This window comes from Carcharhinus amblyrhynchos, chromosome 21 (assembly GCF_965287045.1).
Source record: "Carcharhinus amblyrhynchos chromosome 21, sCarAmb.v2.hapA, whole genome shotgun sequence".
NCBI classification, from domain to species: domain Eukaryota; kingdom Metazoa; phylum Chordata; class Chondrichthyes; order Carcharhiniformes; family Carcharhinidae; genus Carcharhinus; species Carcharhinus amblyrhynchos.
Window position 1 is genome coordinate 20202674 of NC_137344.1, and position 15337 is coordinate 20218010.

Below are 15337 nucleotides of genomic sequence, written 5' to 3' on the forward strand. Positions count from 1 at the left end.
TGCCTGAGGCTAGACTACGCCAGCCCAAACTTTGTCACCAATTATCTGAACAAAGGATTTTTGATCATATTGTGGATTAAGTGAAATTTCTGCTCAGAGTATAAAGGTACGACTAATAAAATTCCCCACCATGAAGCCAATTTCAGGAGTCGTCTCACTCAGATTCTGAGGCACGAGAATATTAGGTTCTGTGGGAGCACATTCAGGACAAGGCAACACTTTGTTTTAATATATAACCAGGTTCAATTCCTCGATTCTCTGTCTGTGTGGAGTTTCCACTTTCTCCCCATGTCTGCGTGAGTTTCCTCCAGGTGCTCCGGTTTCCTCCCACTGTCCAAAGATGTGCGGGTTAGGTGGATTGGCCATGCCAAATTAACCTTTATGTCAGGGGAATTTTCAGGGTAAATGTGTGGTGTTGCAGGAGTAGGGCTCGGGTGGGATTGTGGTCAGTACAGACTTGATGGCTGAATGGCCTCCTTTTGTACTGTAGGGAATTCTATGATTCTATGATATACTTTATATTTTACATATATAGTGAAGCGTGTTTAAACTTACGATTTCCTTCATGTGTGTTAACCATGTTAAGTTTCTGAATCTTCCGCTAATTGCTCAATTATTTGCAGTAATAGGTGAATTGAACATCTACATGGGCATTTTGTCAATACCATGCTATTCCTGAACTGTACGCCACTTACCATCTCTTGTCTTTTCCCATTTTCCACACAATTACAATTAAAGTTGACAGCGCTGGTGGCCTGCACCCAGAAACACATGATTCAGGGTCAGGGATGGGGACGGGTGGGTGGGGAGGGGGGGAGGGGGATGCTTTTCATTGGTGAAATCTGCTGTTGTCAGACAAAGCTGGAGGGTCAGGCTGGCTATAAAAGAGCCTCCTGGGCAAAGAGAGAGGCTCCACAATCAGGGGCAAAGCTTTCCTGCTCAACTCCATTACCAGTAACCTAAGGCTTGAGAGCACAAAAATGGCAGGGGGGTTTTTCAAAATTAAATTTTGCATTCCATTGGTTTCACTTTATTCGTGCGGATATCCTTATTACTTGTTGAGACTAGCTTAGTCAAAAAGCGAAATGTATTCAGTTCATGACTGGTGCATTGATAGTTACCAGGAAGTCAGGGAATTCCTTTATTGTTGAAGAAACAATGTCATGTTTTTGCATTCACTCTTTACCAATCGTACACATTACTGCCCAGTGTTATTTTTGACACTCTAGGGGTCATGACTGAACTTACAAGTTCAGCTGCCTCTCCCTTTCATGCATTGTAAAGGGGCAGCACAGAAGCACAGTGGTTAGCATTGCTGCCAGGGACCCGGATCCAATTCCGGCCTTGGGTCACTGTTTGTGTGGCGTTTGCACATTCTCCCCATGTCCATGTGGGTTTCCTCCGGGTGCTCAGGTTTCCTCCCACAGTTCAAAGATGTGCGGATTAGGTTGATTAGCCATGTTAAATTGACCTTAATGTCAGGGGGATTAGCAGGATAAATATGTGGGGTTACGGGAATAGGGCCTGGGTGGGATTGTGTGGCTTATGCAGACTCAATGGGCTGAATAGCCTCCTTCTGCATTATAGAGATTCTACGATTCTATGACATTGCTGCAATCACTTCCAGTGGGGAACATTGAATCAATCAGATGAATTCAAAGCCCTATAAGGACCCTGCCATCAACAGTCTGAGATGGACACACATTTGGAAAGCACTGGCACTCTCCTTTAGGCCTCTCATTTTCTTAACTTGATTGACTGTTCCCCCCACCCTCACCACACCCAGGCTACCAGCCCTTTCTTTCTTCCACTTCTCCATGTTCCTACCCATACCCTTTGTTCTCCCTTCTGCTCTTCCAGAATCCCAACCTCAGCACCTCTGAGCTGCCATGAGCAATGTGTCCTTTAAAAGCTGCCCTGACTCCATGATAATTGCAGAGGGTTAGGAGGTCCTGAGTCCCACATTACAGCCAGACAGTTTGGGAGTTCGGTTGCAGACTTGCGACCCCCACCAGCCTGCACCTTTAACCCGCACTGATGAAAATTGGGGACATTGGGAATGAGTTTGGGAATCCCAGCATCTGGCCCTGGCTGCCATTTATACACCTGCATGGAGTCTCCCTGAATGCGTGAAACTCTACCCCTATCTGTCCATAAATGCTGCCTGGTCTGTTGAGTATCTCCAGTATTTCTTGCTCTTTATGACTTGTTGTTGGAAATTCCAGTTGGGGCAGCACGGTGGCACAGTGGTTAGCACTGCTGCCTCACAGCCCCAGGGACCCAGGTATGATTCCCAGCTTGGGTCACTGTCTTGTGGAGTTTGCACATTCTTCCCATGTCTGCTTGGGTTTCCTCCGGGTGCTCCGGTTTCTTCCCACATTCTGAAAGGCGTGCTGGTTAGGTGCATTAACCCAAACAGGTGCCGGACTGTGGCGACTTGGGGACTTTCACAGTAACTTCATCGCAGTGTTATTGTAACCCTTACTTGTACCCAGTAAATAAACTTAAAAAAAAATAGTGGAACAGCAAATAGAACAGTCCCCATGTGAGCTGAATACTACTTGTATTTGGTCAATGTGTGCTTCATAATGTTTATCCACCCTATCCTTCTGAGTGAAATTTTAATCTTAAGAGAGGCAAGGAAACTCCAAAAGCATGTTCCATAGATTGCTGACTGATCACTCATCTCTCTGGATTTAACATAATGCATCGTCAGTATAATACATCAAAAGCAACACAGCAGGCTGGGAAAATCACCCCCATTGTATTTGTTCTTGCACATTTATATGACCACCTCCACATATGTACCTGGCTGTTTACATGACCAAACCCACTTGGGGTGGGGGTGAAGATGGAGGGCAATGGGGACGGATCAGGGGAGGTGGGGCAAGAGGGAAATGGAGGGAAGGAGAGAGGAGGGGTGGGGAGGGAAGGAAAGGGGTTGAGAATTACTGTTAATGTAGTTCTCACAAGAATCTCCAGGAACTTTGTTGTCGCCATGGTTGGCCATGTTATTAGTACATTTTGGTGAATAAAACACTCACATTTCAGGGTATAACAAACCGTTTATGAAGAATTTTCATAAGACCATAAAATAGACGAACAGAATTAAGCCATTTAGGGCCCATTGAGTCTGCTATGCCATTTGATCATGGCTGATCATTTTTCCCTCTTACTAATGGAACAAATGAATACACTTGCCTGCTTTCCCCTTCAGGACTCCTCAAGAAGAGGAATCTGTGCCATGGCAAATTTAATTCCAGTCCCATTGAAGCACCCCTCACTCCATCCCAAATCCTGAGGTCAAGCACATTTGCATTGTGTGAGTGATATTCTTGGAGTTTGTTAGGGTTATGAGTATTTTTTTATTATTGCACTTTGTCCCAACTGACTCCACTATCTAAAAATCTTTTTTTTTGGCAAAGGCAGCATTTCGTATTTTCTATTTTTACAATGCCAGTTGATCATTCTGCAGTCAAATATTGTCAGTAAAGCTACTTTTTGAATAATGCTAGGCTCCATTCCCACCCAAATCCAACCCTGGCATGCTTGAATACCTGCCTCATGCAGGGATACATCGAGCAGGGACAATACAAGTGGAACTGACAGGAATTTAGGAGGCTGATGTCTTCTTGGCAGCCTTCCAGTGATGTGGTCATGGAGCTGGTGGGGGAGAAGAAGACCAGTAAATAGGAGCTGCTTGTCCCTACCCAGGCAGGATTTTAAGATGCTGAAAGGAAAAAAGAAAGAGACTCACCTTAAGAAAGTTCTGTTTTCTGCCCACTCTGATAATGTTGGATATAATGACGAGATTTGACATTGCAATGGAACATGTGTCTGGCAAGGTCTGGAAGACATGGGTTTTATAAATGCCCAGGGAGTTTTTTGGACTTCCTAGACATGTTTCTGTCTGCTCAGACAGAGTTGGCAGTGTCTGAAGGCACTGACAGGCAGTCAGACTGAGCACATCCATCAGGTACTTTAGTGGCAAGGTCTCTGTGTGTATATGTAACTCTGCAAGCAGAGAGCTCTCTTTTTGAACATACATCAGAAACCCAACTGGGACATGTATATGTTATGCTGCCTGGCTAGAGCCAACTCTTAAACTGAGACCAGATGCAGTGTAATGATCTTTAAACCACAAAATAAATCTACCACTGAAATTTCTTTTATTTGTTCATTCTTGGGATATGGGCATCACTGGCTGGGCCAGCATTACTTGCCCATCTTTTATTGCCCTTGAACTGAGTGGCTTCCTAGGCCATTTCAGAGGGCATTTAAGAGTCAACCACATTGCTGTGGATCTGGAGTCACGTGTAGGCCTGACCAGGTAGATTTAGACCATAGGAGCAGAAACCAGCCACTCAACCCATTGGATTTGCTCTGCCATTCAATGTGATCAATGTGATATTAAAACATACATAGAAAATAGAAGCTGTAGTAGGTTATCAGCCCTTTGAGACTACTCTGCCATTGACCACGATCATGACCAACCATCAAATTCCTGATCCCGCCTTGGCCCCATTCCATGGCACCTTTAGCCAAGAGGTATACATCATTCCTTCTTGAAATCAATGATTTGGCTTCAATTGCTTTCTGTGGTAGTGAATTCCACAGATTCACCAGTCTCTGAAGACATTACTCCTCAGCTTAGTCCTGAAAGGTTTATCCTCAAACTATGACCCCTAGTTCTGGAATCCTCCACTATTGGAAACATTCTTTCTGATACTATCCTGTCTAATCCTGTTAGAATTTTATAAGTTCCTGTGAGTTCCCCTCTCACTCTTCTAAACTCCAATGAATTTAATCTTAACCGACTTAATGTCTCCTCATGTGACAGACCTACAATTCTAGGAATCAGCCTGATAAACATTTGCTACATTCCCTCTATAGCAAGGATATCCTTCCCCACATAAAGGTACCAAAACGGCGCACAATAGTCCAAGTGTGGCCTCACCAACACTCTATATGATTGCAGTACAACATCCCTACTCCTATATTCAAATTGTCCTGCTGTGAAAGCCAACATATCACTTGCCTTCTTTACTGTCTGCTGTACCTGTGAGCTCACTGTCATCAATTGATTCACCAAGGTCTCACTGAGTATCCACTCTCTCAAATAATAATCTGCCTTTCTATTTTTGTTACTAAAGTGGATAACCTCATATTTATCCACATTATACTGCATCTGCCCACTCACTTGTCCAAATCATGGTGAGGCACCTCTGCATACTCCTCACAGCTCACTCTCCCACCAAACTTTGTACTACCTGCAAATTTGGAGATAGCAAATTTAGTTCCTTTGTCCAAATCATTAATATACAATGTGAACAGTTGGGGTCCTGCAATACACCACCAGTCAATGACTGACATAGCTATTTATTTCAACTCTTTGCTTCCTGTCTGCTAACCAGCTTTCTATCCGTCTCAAGACACTAGCCGCAATCCCACGTGCTTTAACTTTACATAGTAATCTGCTATGTGAGACCTTGTTGTAAGCCCTCTGAAAATCTGAATAAACCACATCCACGGGTTCTCCCTCGTCAGGGAGAACTAGCTACATCTTCAGAGAATTTCAGTAGATTCATCAAGCCTGATTTCCTTTCTGTAAATCCATGCTGACTTTGTCTGATTATACCATGCTTTCCAAATGCTGTGCAATGAAATGCTTGATAATGAACTCCAGCAACTTCCCTACTACCGACATTAGGCTCACTGATCTATGGCTCCCTGTTTTCTCTCTACCTCCATTTTTGAATGGTGGGGTACATTACCTAACCTCTAAACTGTGGGAACCATTCCAGAGTCCAAGGCCCTTTGGAAAATGACCAGCAATGGATCTACTATTTCTTGGGCCATTTCCTTAAATATTGAGGGATGAAGATTATCAGGCCCTGGAAAGGTATCCACCTTCAATTCCATTATTTTCCCTAAAACCATTTCTCTACTAATACTAATTTCTTTCAGCTCCTCACCAAAACTTGTGTTTCTCAGAACTTCCAGTACATTATTCATGTATTCCTTTGTGAAGACAAAAGCAATTTGCGGTTCCTCAGCCATTTCTTTATTCCTTGTAATGAATTCCCCTGTTTCTGACTATAAGGGACCTACATTTGTTATTGTCAATCTTCTTCTCTTTACATATCTATAGAAACCTTTACATTCAGTTTTCATGTTCACTGCTAACTTACTTTCATATTCTATTTTCTCCTTCTTAATCAATCCCTTGGTCTGTCTCTGCTGAATTTTAAACTACTCCCAATCTTCAGTTCTTACCCGAAAGACACCCCCCCACCCTCCCACAATCTTCGGTTCTATTGCTTTTCTTGTCAATTTTTGTGCTTCTACTTTGAATCTAATACTATCTCTAGTTTCCCTTGTAAGCCATGGTTTGGCCATAATTCCCCTTCCATTCTTCTGTCAAATAGGAATAAAAAACACTTGGAGTTCATCTATTCATTCCTTGAGTGTCTGCCATTACCTGTCCACTGTCCTTCCTTTCAGTAATGTTTTCCATTCTATCACAGCCAATTCATGTCTCATAACATCACATTTACCTTCATTCAGATTCAGGACCCTGGTCTCAGAATCAATAACCTCACTATCCACCTTGATAAAGAATTCTATCATATTATGGTCACTCATCCCCAAGGATTCTCTCACCACTAGATTACCAAATATATCCTTTTTCATTGTGCAATACGCAGTCCAAGGTGGCCTGTTCCCTTGTTGATTCCTCAACGCATTGGTCCAGAAAACCATCTCATATACGCTCCAGAAATTCCTCCTCTATTGTAATTTGACACATCCAATTGATAAGCAGATTAAAGTCACCCATAATCACCCTTTATCACATGCATCTCTGCTTTCCTGTCTAACATTATCACTACAGTTTGGTGGTCTGTGTACCACTCCTGCCCCCCCAAATATTTTGTGCCCCTTGGTGTTTCTTAACTTGATCCATACAGATTCCACATTATCTGTGCTAATATCTTTCCTCAATATTATATCAATGTTTGATTTAATATTGTCACATATATCAGTATACAGTGAAAGTATTGTTTCTTCTGTGCGACAATAGTGTACATAGAGAAAGAAACAAGAGGGTGCAGAATGTAGTGTTACAGTCATAGCTAGGGTGTAGGGAAAGATCATCTCAATATGAGATAGGTCCATTCAAAATTTTGATGGCAACAGGGAAGAAGATGTTCTTGAGTTGGTTAATATGTGATCTGAGACTTTTGTATCTTTCCCGATGGAAGAAGGTGGAAGAGAGTATGTTTGGGGTGCGTGGGATCCTTGATTATGCTGGCTGTTTTTCTGAGGCAGCTGGAAGTATAGACAGAATCATTGGATGGGAGGTTGGTTTGCATGATGGACTGGACTTCATTCATGACCCCTTTGTAGTTTCTTGCGATCTTGGGCAGAGCAGGAGTCATACCAAGCTATATGCAACAAGAAAGAAGGCTTTCTATGGCGCATCTGTAAAAATTGATGAGAGTCGTAGCAGACATGTCAAATATCCTTAGCCTCCTGAGAAACTAGAATTTCTTAACAATAGCATCGGCCTGGTGGGACCAAGGCAGGTTGCTGGTGACCTAGACACCTAAAAACTTGAAGCTGTTGACCATTTGCACTTTGTCCCCATTGATGTAGACAGCAGCATATCCTCCACTACGCTTCCTGAATCGATGATTATCTCCTTCATTTTCTTGACATTGAGGGAGGGATTATTTTCATCACACCAGTTCATCAGATTTTCTATTTCTTTCCTGTACTTGGTCTCATCATTGTTTGATATCTGACCCACTACAGTAGTGTCATCAGCAAACTTGAAAATTGAGTTGGAGGGGAATTTGACCACACAGTCATAGGTGTATAAGACAAATAGTAAGGGGCTGAGGATACAGCCTTGTGGGGCACCAGTGTTGTTGCCTATCCTTACTGATTGCAGTCTATGGATTAGAAAGTCTAGGATCCAGTTGCAGAGGGAGGTGCTGGGTCCAAAGCCGTGGAGTTTGGAGATGAATTTTGTTGGAATAATGGTGTTGAAAGCTAAACTGTAATCAATAAATAAGAGTTTAACATAAGCCTGGCGTAAGACTGTAGGGCCAGGGAGATAGTGTCTGCTGTGGATCTGTTGCAGTGATAGATGAGCTGTAGTGGACTGAGAGGCCAGAAGTGATTCGTGCCATGATTAACCCTTGTAGCATTTCATAATGATGGATGTCAGAGCCACTGGATGATACTCATTAAAGCAAGCCTTTCTTTGGATAGGGATGATGGTCGTCTCCCTGAAGCAAATGGGGACCTCAGATTGATGTAAAGAGAGGTTAAAGATGTCTGCAAATACTTTCACCAGCTGGTTGGCACAGGACCTGAGTGCTTTTCTGGGTACCCCATCCGGCCAGTCACTTTCTGTGGTTTGAGAAAGCTGATCTGATGTCTGCAATAGTGACCTCGGATACCAGTTCGGCCGAGGCTTCCGGGTGGAAGTCATGCTTTGGCTGACATCTTGTTCAACAGGAGCATAGAATGCGTTGAACTCATTGGGGAGGGGGTGTGTTGGTGCTGGCGATTTTACATGCCCTCATCTTGTCGCCTGTGATGCCTTGTGGACCTTGCCATAGTCAGTGGGAATCCATGTGGCTAGCCTGGAACTCTAGCTTGGTCCAGTACTGTCTTTTGGCATCTTTGATGGCTTTCCATAGGTCATCTCTGGAGTTCTTGTATAGGTCAGGGTCACCTGACTTGAATGCCTCAGACCTGGGCTTCAGCAAGCAGTGATATCCCTGTTCATCATGGTTGTGGTTTGGAAAACACACGGATTTGCTTCTTTGGCACACAGTCTTCTATATATTTACTAATGAAGTCAGTTACTGCAGTGGCTTACTCGTTCAGATTGGTTGCTGAGTTTTTAAATATTGACCAGTGTACTGACTCAAAGCTGTCCCAGAGGAGATTAACTAATTCCCCAGATCAACACCAGGTTGAGATTCACTGATGAAGGAGCAGTGCTCTGAAAGCTTGTGATTCCAAATAAACCTGTTGGATTCTAATTTGGTGTTGTGAGACTTCATATTCTGCCCACCCCAGTCCAAAACCGTCATTTCCATATCATGGTTCCACACCCAGGATCAACCTAATGAATCTTCTCTGGGCTGCCTCCAATGCCAGTATATCTTTCCTTAGATAAGAGAACCAAAACTGTTTACAGCATGCCAAGTGTGGTCTAAGTAGTGCCTTGTATAGTTTTAGCAAGACTTCCCTATTGTTTTACCCCATTCCCTGTGAAATAAAGGCCAATATTCAATTTGCCTTCCCTATTACCTGTTGAACTTCCGTGCTAGCTTTTCATGATTTATGCACAAAGACCTCCAAATTTCTCTCTATGCTGCAGCTTTCTGCAGTCTTTCTATGTTTACATAATATTCAGCTCCTTGATTCTTTCTACCAAAGTGCATAGCTTCACATTACCCAAAATTATATTCCATCTGCCAAGTTTTTGTCCACTAACTTTATCAGTCTACATCCCTCTGTAGACTCTTTGGCCGGAATTTTACTGGCACACCTGCCCCAATTCCAAGGGTGGGCAAGGCTTGGAGAGCAGCATTTTCCATTGGCCTCATGTGGGATCATATGAACCTTGGGCGGACGTGCTGGTAACATTTCGCCCTTCATCATTTGCATTCATACCTACTTTTGTGTCATCTGCAAACTTGGCAAAAGTACAATCACTTCCCTAAAGGGCATGAGTGAACCAGCTGAGATTTTACAATAATGGTTGTCATTAGAGTTTTAATTCCAGTTTTTATTGAATTCAATGTCAACATCATGTGTTTTGAACCCAAGTGCCCAGGGTATTTCCCTGGGTCTCTAGATTACTAGCCCAGTGACAGTACCAATGCGCCATTGCCTTCCACTCATCAACTATAATGTAGCATGGAAATTTTAACAAAATTATTGATTTAAAACACTGCTGATGTAAAGAGCATTGAATCTCTAAACCACCTCTTCACTTCCCCAGCTACTGCAGTAATCCCTGCTGAACAAATAGGATTATCTTCATTGTCTCCAACAATTTTTCACCAAGCTAATTACTAACTTGCTTTCAGTACAGCAGACTACTAAATGCAGTTTTGCTAGGTGGGCTTATTGCCTTCAATTGACTAACTGTAAAATGAAACATATACAAAGTAAAAAAAATCAAAGCATTCCCACAAGTACCGTGAAGATTATACTGTGGATGTATGTGATGATTAATTGTATGTAACAAGTAGACCCTGAAAATTAGTTCAAGGTAAACTGTGAAAATAGGACAAGGTGACGCACAAATGATTCCAGGATATTCTGCTTTACACAAAGATTGATCAGCACATGAATTTAACTTCCTGCGACACTATTTGATGCAAAAGTCCTGGAACATTTAAAACTGAACAACTTGATGTCCTGATGGGAGAAGTGCAGCATATTTCTGAGTGAATTAATGGATGAGCAAATATGGGCTCAATAACCTCCGTTGTCCAAATTTGGCTTGTGAGTTTAAAAGCTGCAAGGATTTTACGGGTAACAATTAACTTCAAATTGATTTTAGAATTACAGGAATGGAATTTGGTGACCTTAAAAAGACAGGCCATTTTAAATACAGTAGCAGAGTAGTACATTGTGCATCACATGGTGTAATGTTTCTCTCCTTGTAAAACATTGGTCCCCAAAACATTCGTATTCTTCTCAATGAATATAGGGCAACTGAAGACCCTTGTGACAGAAGCTACGATAGGACCTGATGACACCGATTCTCCATCCTGTTGTTGTTGGTCTTTTCCGATTGTGTGAAGACCGGCTGTTGTTACAACTGCTTCCCAGCTTCAAGTAATAAAGGGAGTTGGGACAGGTATTTCGATGTTACTTGCCAGAATTCCCACCAATTCTGGTCCCCACCACAGGCAGTAGTTTTGGCCAAAACGGTGTGTGATTTCAAGAAGAAATGAGATTTAGCTCTTGGGGCTAAAGGGCTCAGGGATATGAGGGAAGGCAGGATCAGGATATTGAATTTGATGATCAGCCATGATCAAAGTGAATGGTGGAGCAGACTTGAAGGGCCAAGTGGCCCACTCCTGCTTCTATTTTCCACGTTGCTATCGAACTGGCAGGAATGGTGTGCCTCTCCGTGAAACTGGAACTGATTTCTAGCAGCTTATGTGGTCTGGAACACTGAAGAGAAACAAATGCTGCCATTGGGAATTTGGCCTTTCCAGGGTCTCTGGCTTTTGTCCTTGTCTTCAGTTGGACAGGTCAGCTCCATCCACCATTCAAAGCTGAAATCCCATGTCATCATACAACTCCTGTCAATTGCAGCCTTTCCCTGACCCTCCTCAACCTAACTTACTGTGTTGATAACAAAGCAGGGGACCTAGCAAAAACCTTCAAATTGCCTGTCCCTGGCATAGCAGATAGAGTCAAACACTTCTTTCTTTCACAGATTCTCTGTAGTTGTGGGGGCAGAACACATTTATGGTTTCTTGGGCTCAATATCATCCATCTCTCTGCGAGCAATTCTACTGGAGATACATTTGTTAAATATGAAGGCTTTGAGTCCATTACACTTCATACATCACATGGGAGATAGTACACACTTCAAATCGTCAAAAACATATTGGCTGTCATTTGAGGCAGGATTCCTTTGAGCCGGAGCTGGGAATTTACATAGAAATGCTATTCTGTAAACTTCTTATTTTCTCTCAAATGGCCATTAATCTCACATGCATGCCTTCTGCTGTTACTTTTTGTGACTGCAAAGTGAAAGTTCATGTTAAAAACAGCTCTGCCTTCCAATACATTATGGATTACATGGTATAACTTAGAATGAGTAATATTTCTATTAATTTATACTATATGGATGGTAGCATTTCAGGCAATTGACTACAGGCTCAGTTAAAAGATAATTTTTCTTTGTACAACATGGTCAAGCAGGAAAATACTATCATAATCATACACAATATAATGTAGACACTATTAAAATGTAGACAGTATTATAACATATACACTACAGTGAATGCACAAAAAACTTGCATTTATATAACACTTTTCAGAACCACCAGGTTTCTCAATACTTTACAGCCAACAAATTACTTTTTTGATATATAGTCACTACTATAATGTAGGGAATACTGTGTTATGATGATGGACAAAAATCCATAATTATATATGGAAATTTTGGACTTTGAAGAGAACCTGAGTTTTATATTTTATAAATGGACACAGCCACTGAATATGGCTGAGACTATACAACTAGCCACTGACAGGAATGGCTGCAGGAGTTTCTCTAAGCAACAATGGCACCCCTCCCTGTGCTTCCAGAGAAGATACTTGTAATACCTTGCAAAATGCTGATTACCAGCTCAAATGAAGGTTCATCCAGGCTCCAAATATTGCCTCCATTCTCTCTCCACAGGTGCTGTCAGACCTGCTGAGAGTCTCCAGCATTTTCTGTTTTTGCCTCTGACTTCCACCCTGTCTATGCCTCTCATCATTTTGCAGATGTTTGTAGACCATTTTGTAGGTCTCCCCTCAGGCTCTGTCTTTCCAGTGAAAACAATCCTAGTTTATTCAACCTCTCTTCGTAGCCAATAACCTCGAGGTCAGGCAACATCCTGGCAAACTTTTTCTGCACTCTCTCCAAAGCTTCCACATCCTTCTGGTAGTGTGGTGAGCTAAAAGTATTCCAAATGCAGCCTAACCAAGGTTTTATATAGCTGCAACATGATTTCCCAACATGTACTCAATGTCCCAGCCGAAGAAGTACCATGGTAGTATGTGACGTGGAGTGTATATACACAGGAGCTAATACACTGAAAAGCACCAAAAAGTTGACTGGGAACACAGATGAACGTCATTGGTTTGAAACTCAGTCAAGGTGCCATAATTTATAAAGCTGACTGCACTGACACTGAGTGGCGATACAAGGGAACTGCAGGCATTTCAGTAAACTGAGATGTGAATGACATTCAATGCGCAATGACAGAGGCCTTTGGAAAGTTACTTTCTCTGGTTTAAAAAATGCAAAGATAGGTATTATTTCTTCAAGCATGCAGGCAAAAAAGTTAACATTTGTGATGTAAGTCACATGCAAATCGAAAGGAACAAGCAGCACATTGCTGTGTATACATTTGGATAAGAGGGGAAAGTAGTAATCAAAGATCAAAAACAGTGATGGGGGGATGGGGAGGGGGAGAGTATGTGCAATTTTAACCTTCATGATTTAGCAGTAGATCAGCAAAGCCTGACTCATATAGAACGCAGGCAGTTTTCAATTCCATTGACATTACTGGAAATAAGAGTCGGGCAGGTTCTCCATTCAGTGATGATCAGCTCTGCTTAGTTTGCTGCTCGAGGTGGGATGGTGGAAATTATCCACAAGGCTTATTCAGGGACTTCGGAATCCAAATGTATTCAGTGGATTAATTAAATAGATGAACCTGATGAAGGGGCAGCGCACCGAAATCTCGTGCTATCAAATAAACCTGCTGGATTTTAACCTGGTGTTATGAGACTACTTACTGTAATTAAATGGAGATTGATGAACATCTTGGGCCACTTACAGAATAATAATCTAGTTGAAGGATTTGGGGGATGTCATAAATGCAAACATTTAAAAGTTTATTAACCCTGAGGTAAATTCAGAAGATTAAGATTTCCACTACACGTCAGTCAAGTCATTTGTATTATTATAATTGAGTGTGACGTTAGACACCAACAGCCTCTGTGTTATTCTGTTTCCTTTTGCTAAAATTTATGTGGGGTTGTCTTTTGGTGCAGTGGATGGTATCCCTACCCCTCAGCCAGACGCTCTAAGTTGGAGTTGCATAGAACCGTAGAACCATAGAATCCCTACAGTGCAGAATGAGGCCATTTGACCCATCAAGTCCACACTGACTCTCCGAAACAGCATCTTACCCAGGCCCACCCCTCCTCCCCCCCACCTCCCCTACACAAAGCTCCCCCCACCTCCCCGCCCCATCCTTGTGCATTTACCATGGCCAATCCACCTACCCTTGACATTTTTTGGACTGTGAGAGGAAACTGGAGCACCCAGAAGAAACTCACGCCTACAAGAGGGAGCAGAATGTGTAAACTCCACACAGACAGTCACCCAAGGCAGGAATCCAATTAAAGACTTGATGGCCATGGAAGGTGTTTTCATAACATGGTCGAATGGGTTGAGTGTCAATCTCCAAATCCTTCCAATATGCCAATGGCAGGCAGTACGAGCATAAGAATCTCCTGATCAGCCAGAACCTGCAGATGACAAGGGCAAATCTCTGCCACATATTACCAAGCATTTCCATGGACCAACTCATGGAAGTCCATGATGGCTAACATCCTCTTAGACTTTGGAACCTGAAGAGAGAAAGAGAAGAGAATGATAATTGATGGGTTGATGATAACAGCAAAATCATTGCAATTTTATAAAGAGCAATATACTGCCATTAAATAATACTATAGCTATGAATTTTGATATTAAATCATCCACTTTTTAAACATAATTGTATTATAGTTCTCTTCTGGTATTGTGTCATCCCTTATTATACAATGTTGACAATAAACAATTTGCCTAGTTTTAAACAAGAAAACAAAAGCGAAAATTCAATTTGATTTTCATTTTGCTTTCTATCACAGTATTGACCTGGCCAGTCATGATATATGATAAATACTTCCACAGTTCAAACACAGTCAATAAACAAATAAAAGTATTTTGAACTCTATGGTCCAGGCACTTCTAACATTTGTAGGTTAATTCGTGAAAAAGTGATTTTAAATGATTATTTTTGTGATCTGCAGTGCACGATCGTTGAAGTTGCTTATTAATTTTATTCTGTAATTGTGCTGGAATCGGTCTGTATTGTCAGTTCCCCAGACAATTAGTTTCTGAGAATACAGATTGAGAACCAATTGAATAGGATTCTAATCCAATCAATGGAATCAATGTCAAATCTTGCCAAAGATTAATAAATATCAGTTCTGAGGATAACAGGTTTTCCCATGAGGTAACATGAACATATAGCATTTTGTGGGCACTGCATGCAAATTCAGAGAAGTACCACAACTACAAAAGGTTTTATTCACTCATCGTATAACTGATACGTATCCAGACATACCGGGTGGGATTTTCCAACCATGTTTGCCCCAAAACTGGAAAATCTTGCCCAAAGTCAATGAACTTTTGTATGGTCCACCCCACTGCCTGCGACAATTCCCATGGCGGGTGGGACCGGAAAACTCCCCCCACTGGGTCTTGTTAGCCTGTGGAATTTTCTTCCACAGTGAGCAGTGGAGG